This window comes from Plectropomus leopardus, chromosome 4 (genome assembly GCF_008729295.1).
Source record: "Plectropomus leopardus isolate mb chromosome 4, YSFRI_Pleo_2.0, whole genome shotgun sequence".
Lineage (NCBI taxonomy): Eukaryota > Metazoa > Chordata > Actinopteri > Perciformes > Serranidae > Plectropomus > Plectropomus leopardus.
Genome location: NC_056466.1, coordinates 685,636 through 693,867, shown reverse-complemented (window position 1 = coordinate 693,867; position 8,232 = coordinate 685,636). Strand labels below are relative to the sequence as shown.

Sequence of the window (8,232 nt, the reverse complement as noted above, 5' to 3'; positions counted from 1 at the left end):
TGAGGATGCTGTGAGATTTAACAGAATCTGAGAGGATCCTGAAAGCAGAACATTTTTAAGAGCTAATTGTGGCGACTGAAGCATTCGAACATTTATCAGGCTGATCTGTTTTCTCTCTAAATCGAAGACGCCCGCAGGAACGCGTCCACTGTGGCTGAGCTGTCAGCACGCCGGGCCGATGGCAGACTGCACGTCAGTACTCTGAACATGCAGTGAAGCCTCCAAAATCTGCAGTCCCCCAGGATGACGATACTTTTGGCCCGTGTCAGCTCAGGCCAGGACGTTTTACGCTGCTGCTCTCGTTCTCTCCTCCACGGACCAAATCCCCTCGCCGCTCCTACAGCGAGGATCGTTTGGATTTATGGACGAGCTTTACGGGACTGTTGGGAGCCGGCGTGCGATCGCTGCGCTGCAGTGAAACCTCATCGTCCTCTGCTCCCTGCACCAATATGGACTTCATCCTGACCCGAGTCGACACATTCAAACCAGTTCAGGAGATTTCTGTTGCATCAGAAAACTGGACGACTCGGGATCCTCCAGCTGTGCTCTTTACAGACAAACTGGTGTAAGAGCGTCAGAGGTGGAGCAGCGAGATTATGTGGGGCCACGGGGGGAGGTAAAAAGTTCATGGAAATTAACTTGTTGGACTCTGAAGGACCGAAAGGGTCATTCTCAGCTTGGTTTGAATTTATTTACAGTTTCATTAAAAAGATTCACACATTTTGTTGTTTGAGTAATATTAACAATGCAGGACTTTTACTTATCACAGAGTTTTCACAGTTTTCACAAATGATTCACACTGGGAATAGTTTTTGTACTTTAAGCTTACATAAGGTGCAAGAGTGCACAAAACACAACAAAATAGAGGTCCTAGCTAAGTCCTTAATGTCCTAAAAATCCTAGAAATGTCCTAAAAGCCAAGAAACATCCTCAAATCCTAGAAAGCTCCTAAAAGTCAATAAACGTCGTTGAACAGTCGAAGAAAAGTAAAAGCAGAAAACCTGATCTGAATATTTCCTGCATCACTGCAGATGAATAAAATTGAATACACCAAATGAATAGTTCACCCAAAAAAAAGAAAATTGATGCTGGTGGAAAGTCGGATGAAGTTTTATTGTCCATGAAACACTGCTAGAGGTTCATGGCTTTGCACTCATTTCCCAAACAACTGATGCAAATGGTGACCAGGACTCAAACGTTAAAGCCAAAGTAATCCAACTGTCCTGAAGCCCCGACGTGCCAAGTTGTTTTGAAAAACGTCACTGGCGTCATGTTTTTAGCCTTCTTGTAGCCTGTAGCTCTCAGTGTTGGAGCCACACTCATCTACTGAGACCAATGAGAGCTCGCCCGTGTTCACACACACACACACACACACACACACACACACACACACACACACACACACACACACACACACGAGCCCTTTGTTGGATTTAACCCTTTGAAACCTGGATTGACATCAGTTTCCTTGTGCTGTGTTCAGACACCTTCCTCAAGCTGTGTGAACCTTTAAAAGCTGAACAAATTATTTATATATTTTGACAAAAAAAAGCAATGAACAACTTGACAAGACATATCTCACAAATTTTCAAGAAATTAGTAAAAGGTGACAATAAAATTCCTAAAAATTAGTTTTATCAGAAAAATATGCAAAAAAGGGAAAATTATCCATAGAACTACAACTAAAATTATAATTATTCTACATTTAAATATCTGTAAGAGGAAAAAATATGATACATTTTTATTTTCAGAACCCTCTTTGGTAATTTTCTTGTTAGTTTTTCAGTTCAGTCTTTGCACATTTCTTTTTTTTTGAGAGAGAAATCAAACCACTCTGCTCGGGTTTCAAAGGGTTAATGAAGTCAGACCAAACAAAATGTCCTCATCTCAAAGTACAAACACAGTGAACGTTTTGTGCTTTTTGGGAGTCGAGGAGGGTGAACATGACCTTGTTTGATGACATCATGTTAGCAGCGTGTGTGTGTGTGTGTGTGTGTGTGTGTGTGTGTGTGTGTGTGTGTGTGTGTGTGTGTGCGCGGTGGCTGACCTCCTCTGTTTTCGGTAAACCTTCCTCTCTGCGTGTCGATCCATCACGGCAGCAGAGCGTGCAGAAACAGGAGCTCACATAAACACTGAGAGGACTCTGCTGTTTGTTCTTTCGTCAACAGAAAACGAACGTCTGAATCACAGCAGGCCTCGTGCAGCAGCCTTCGCCAAACTTCTTATTTCTCTCTTAGTTTTCTGGAAAGAGAAAATATCTCCAAATGCATAAAAACATTCTTAACCATCCAAATGTGCTCTTACCAAGATGTGCTCAGTGATGAATGCCAGCGATCGTAAGTCACCTGTGAGCAGGTAACGCCTCCGAAACACTGAATGAGGGCAGGCTTTGTGCCGTGTGCAAAGACGGTAGTCGTAAAGTTTTTGAGTTCTTCTTCCAGCGCTGCTTAATTCTCAGATGGCGTCACACTTCCTCAGCTTTGCGTCTTGATGCTTATTGAAAAATAGCCAGTTTAAGCCCCGCCCCCTGCTAACGAGCTAAACTAATCGATGTGAGTCTGATGGTGACGGAGTGAGCTGCAGGCGAACATTCACGCTCTCATTAACCTGATTAACCCTTTGAAACCTGAGCAAATCGGCTTGATTTCGTTCAAACACAGAAGGCAATGAGCAACTTAAGAAAAAATGACCCAAAAATTAGCAAGAAATGAGAAGAAGAAAAGTAGATTTTAGGAGGTTGATAGGATTTTAGGGCATTTCTAGAATTTTAGGACATTTGTCGGATTTTGGTATATTTTTTGGATTTTTGGATGTTTCTCTGATTTTAGGATGTTTGACCCAAAAATGACCAAGAATTTTATAAAATAAGTAAGAGAACAAAAATAGTATAGTTTTCTTGACATTTGTCCCAAGTCTTCTGATTTTTTTTTATTTTTTATTCTTTGCTAAGTTTGGGTTATTTTCTTGTCATGTTTTATTTTATTTTAATTTTATTTTATTTTATTGCCTTTTTTTCATGATTTTTTTTCAAAAATCTCAAAGGTTTAAATACTTGCAAAAGGCATCTGAACGCTGTGCAAGAAAACCAATGTCAGTCCAGGTTTTAAAGGGTTAATAATCTCTCCCTCACAGATTAGATGTCACTGAGAGTCGTTAGTTCGTCCTCTGAGCAGGAGAAATGAATCTGACCTGAGCGCCGCAGACGGGAAACACATGAAGAATCGTTGGTGAAATGGATGGAGACTTTCTCAGTGTTTTTACTGAGAATTCATCAGTTTGATGGCGGCGTCCGTCTGACTGCCGTTTTTAACCCTTTAACACCTGGATCAACACCAGTTTTCTGGTGCTGAATTCAGAGGCCTTCGCTTGCATTTAAACCTCTGAAAGTTCGCTAAATTAGTTTGATTTGCCTCAAAAACAAAATGAGCAACTTGGCAAGAAATGTCCCACAAACCAGAAAAATATAGTAAAAACTGTCCAAATGCTGAGCTAATTTTCTTTTTATTGTGGTGTTTTGCTTGGTTTTTACTTTGCTTTTTTGGTGATTATTTTGAAATAATTTTCTTGTAACTTTTTACAGTTTCTTGCTATTTTTTCCATCCATTTCTTGTTCTGTGTCTTGTCATTCTCTTCCCATGTTTTTGAAAGAAATCCATGTGCTCGGGTAGCAAAAGGTTAAATTGCTGCTTTAAATTTTTACACACAGCATTAAAAAGAAACATTCATAACCTTTACTGTAGTAATAGTACTAATACCACACTGTGGAAAATACTCCACTACAAATAAAAGTCTTGTATTCAAAGCCTCACTGAAGTAAACGTCAGTCAAAAGCTGTGGAGAGCGGCGTTCCACAAGGTTTGATTCTTGGACTTCTGTAATATAATCTTTACATATTCCCATTGACGGAAACAATGAGCAATTTAGGAGAAAATTACCCAAAAATAGCAAGAAATGAGAAGAAGAAATTAGATTTTAGGACATTTCTAGATTTTCATTGGGGTTTCTGGGATTTAATTGAGGCTTCTAGGACTTTAGGAAGTTTTTAGGATTTAAGAAAGTTTCTAGGAGTTTGGGACATTTCTCAGATTCAGTTTTTTCAGTTTTGGGATGTTTCTCTGGTTTTAGGATGTTTCTAGATTTTAAGGACATTTCTAGGATTTTAGTACATTTCTCTGATTTTATAGAGATTTCTACGACTTTGGAACATTTCTAGAGTTTTTGAAGTTTTTCAGATTTTAGCAAGTTTCTAGGACTTAAGGTCATTTCTTTGATTTAGGATGTTTATAGGATTTTACGAAATTTCTAGTATTTTAGGATTTTCTAGGATTTAGGACATTTTGAGGATTTCAGGACATTTTTACAATTTTAGGACATTAGGGTCTCAGCTGTGTCCTCTGTCGGGGGTGTGGGGGATCCTCCTCTGGCACTTTTTTTAATCAACAAGCTCTGTTTTGATGCTGTTTTATGCACTCTGAACCCTTATGGAGACTAAAAGTATAAAAATAATTCCCAGCATCAATCACTTTATTTTTATTCAGAATTAGAAAATGATTGGGGGGCCACCAGACACCTTGTTGGGGGCCAGATTTGGCCTGCGGGCCATAAATTTAGTATCACTGCCTTTTTATGCTTATATGGAAAATAAAAACATTTGCACGTTCAGGTGAACACATGACGATTGTCTTTCATAAACAAGGTGGACTTCCTGTCCACCAGGTCCATGTGTCCCGTCGGAGTAAACTGACTCCCCCTCCTCCCTCCCTCGTCTCCCCCACCTCACCTCCTCCACTTCCTCTCTCGAGGTAACCATGATCCTCTGCTCCCGGAGTCTCTGGATCCTCTGTCCGACACTGAATACCTTCCCCTTTTGCCCCGCACATGAGGGAACACATTTAATCCGTCCTGAAGCAAGCATTTAATTAAAGGCAATAAATTATCCAACTTTGTGTTCAGCTCTCATGGATCTGCAGGCTGAGGAGGAGGAGGAGGAGGAGGAGGAGGAGGAGCGCTGTTTTGAGTATTGATGGAGCGGCGGGTCGCAGGTCCAGGCAGATTAATGTCTCCCTGGAATTTGGGCCTGCTCAGGCTAACATTTGTCACTCGGGTCTGAATTAGGAGTGTGTTTAGATAAACCTCGTTACCTCTGTGAGCTCGCCGCCTGCAGCCGGAGGAGGTCGTCCCCTGGGCAGCAGAGCCCACAGCAGCTCCATCATCATCGTCTCTGCTGCTTCTTTCCTGCTGACACAGGACACAAATTGAAATTGCAAATATAAAACACACCTAATGGAAACACGTTAATTTCGAAAAAAAACGTTTATCACAAAAAAAGTTTTTACACTTGAGGTGGTGTTTCAGGCGATTTAAAAAAAAGCCATATTTCACAAAACTGCAATGGAAACACATTTTTTGCTTTTATAGCTCTTATGATGTGAGACACCAGGTGGCAGTAATGCGACTTTATGGATACTACTAAAACGCTAAACCCAAAGAAGAAGAAAAAGTACGACAAAGTCACAACATTGTGCGAAACACAACTAATGTGTGTGTGGACAGAGGAAGAGACCAAGATCTTAACTGATACGTGACAAAGAAATTACGACGATATTAGATCGGCTTTATTGAGTGGCTGCAACAGAAACCTGCCAATGATTTAAACATCCATCGCCATGGTTACTGGGATGTTATCTCCGGAGGAGACGTTGCAGAACATCACTCAGTGGAAACGGTCATCTGACAATTTTGTTTATTTGAAGTTTTGCACAAATCTTTGGTGGAAACCCGCCGATTAACTGACCGGCGGCCTGGTGTGTCAGGGCCCCTCCACAGCCCAAACGCTACATGTCAGTATTAACACTCTACATTTCTGCAGTTTACAGATATTTTACATTTGTATGTTTCGCACATATCATGTCACCGTTTGTAAAGTGATGTAATGCATGAGCTGACTTTATTATCTGGAGGTGGAGTGATGCTGTGTAAGACGGCTGCCACGCTAAAGATTCGCTGTTCAAGACCAAAAAACAACAAAAACAGTTGTTTTTTAGAGAATGATCGCTGTGTTTCCACTGTGACTTTTAAGTCATCAAACATGAGTGTTTTGTAGCGATGCATTTCTGCGTATTTAACTCAGGGACTGTTTGGCACATTTTACACACTTTTCACTCCTCATCTTTCGATAATGTTGGCTGTGTTCATGCGTATGGCATATACATACATGCTTATACATATTGGCAAGATTGTGTATTTTTGTTTAAGCTTGGAAGTCTGAAATACACTGTGGAAACTAAATAGTTACATTCAGACTGTTAAGGTAAAAAAATGCTCCATTGAAACCCATTCAAACTGACATTTTTGATCCCATGGACATCAAAGCAGAAAATAAACCAAAAATCCATCAACCAATCTTGCATGTAGTATATTAAAAATAATAACATTTTTGTGTTGCAGTTTTTTTTAAATCTAAAAACAAGGGTTAAAATTCTGAAAATTAATGAATATTTGATAATTATGATTAGGACTGATTTAAAAAACAACAGCAGCACAAGCAGAAAATTATACTGATGTATAAAAAATTTTATAGCCCATTTTGAATGTCACATTTTGTGTGCGGAGCGGTGTGAGTATTTGACACTGCACAAAAAATAAAAATGCATCTAAATTTTAATATACTTTTGATTTAATTCTGATATTCTTTTGATTAAATTAGTTTCAGTTTTCACTTATTTATAGTTTTTAGTTGTTTGCAGATTCAGATCTTTTTCTTTTTACATTTAAAACTCTTAAAAATCTTTTTAACGTTGAGATTGTATTTTTTCAGTTCGGGAGTCTGGGTCCTGATCCTGCGTGGATGGAGTAAAACAGCCATTTCAAAATGCTTCTCAAACACGCTGCTGCGTGTTTTGCTGTCGCCGTGTTGTTGTCAGGGCACTCACGTGTCTCCAGAGACTCCACGTTGGTGTTTCCCTTTTTCAACATCAGCTTTTTTGCATTTTTAAGTTTGGGCACGTTTGATTCTGCGACTTTGCTGATCACACATTTATGTTTCAAAACAGAGATGAAGGCAGTTTCCACAATCCCCTAAAGAGGGCAGTCAAAGCTGTCAGTCAGCTGCAGCGCAGCGAGGGACAGGAGCTGCTCTGAGGACGCCAGTTTGTTTTAGCTCTCATGTTTTCTCAAAAATAATCTCCATGTTTAGTTGAAAAATGTCCCCGGGACAGTCGGACTGGTGAACAGGTCCTGACTGATGCTCGTCTCCTGCTTTAAATCTGTAATAGATTTTAAGAGCGAGATAAATGATGTCTTTTGTGGCCGCCAGCTTTGAAATGAGGTGTATCTCGGAAACTCCCAGCGGATTGGGAGAGCACATCCATTGAGGGGGCCAACTGGAGCGTGAGGGGGAACTAATCTCTCCATTTAAGAGTTTGGAGCAGATTTACGTAAATCACCCTTTTTTTTCCTCCTCCTCAGTCAAATTCCTGAGTTGGAGTTGCATCAGAGTTTGCTGAAAACCTCCCTCAGGTCTGTGTGTGTGTGTGTGTGTGTGTGTGTGTGTGTGTGTGTGTGTGTGAAGTGACGACTGTGGTACGTGGGAATATTTTAAAGCAAACTGGACGGCCGAGCGAGAGCCGAGCCAGCTGCTGCTGCAGGAACTGTTTTCCTCTTCAGAGTGACGCTCCAAAAAAATTAAAGTTGTAATTTTAGCCTCCCGTTCACTTCTGCTGGAGCCTTTTTGGCCTTTTTCCCCCCTAAAAAAATCCACCGGCTCCTCCAGTGTGTTGATTTGAGGTGAGTTTCACTGAGTTGCCATGTTGGCACTCTGAGATGGAAAAATAAAGAAAACGATGACTAACAGTCGGGCGGCAGAAACATATTTCATAGTTTCAAAGTTAGTTTTTTACTCGTGTGTGACCCCAAGAAGGAATCCTTTATGTAAGTAGCAACACCATAGTGGAAAAATACTAGTAAATACTCTTAAAGCTATGCAGTTTCGTAAAAAAAGAGCAGTGATACTCAACATATATCCCATGGGCCAAATCTGGCCCCTGAGAGAGTGTCGGGTGGCCCCTCAACTATTTTCTAACTGACAATAAAAATAAAATGATGGACTCTGTGAATAGTTTTTGTCCTTTTAGTCTCCATAAGGTGTCAGAGACATAAAACAGCATCAAAATAGAGCTTGTTGATCAAAAAAAGAGCCAGAGGAGGATCCCCCACACCCCCGACAGAGGACAC

The 8,232-nt window shown here is 40.5% G+C and overlaps 1 pseudogene; it reads right to left on the bottom strand.

Annotated features, from left to right (window-relative positions):
* Positions 1 to 337: 337 nt before the first annotated feature.
* Positions 338 to 8,232, bottom strand: part of LOC121941575 — a 45,762-nt pseudogene continuing 37,867 nt past the window's right edge.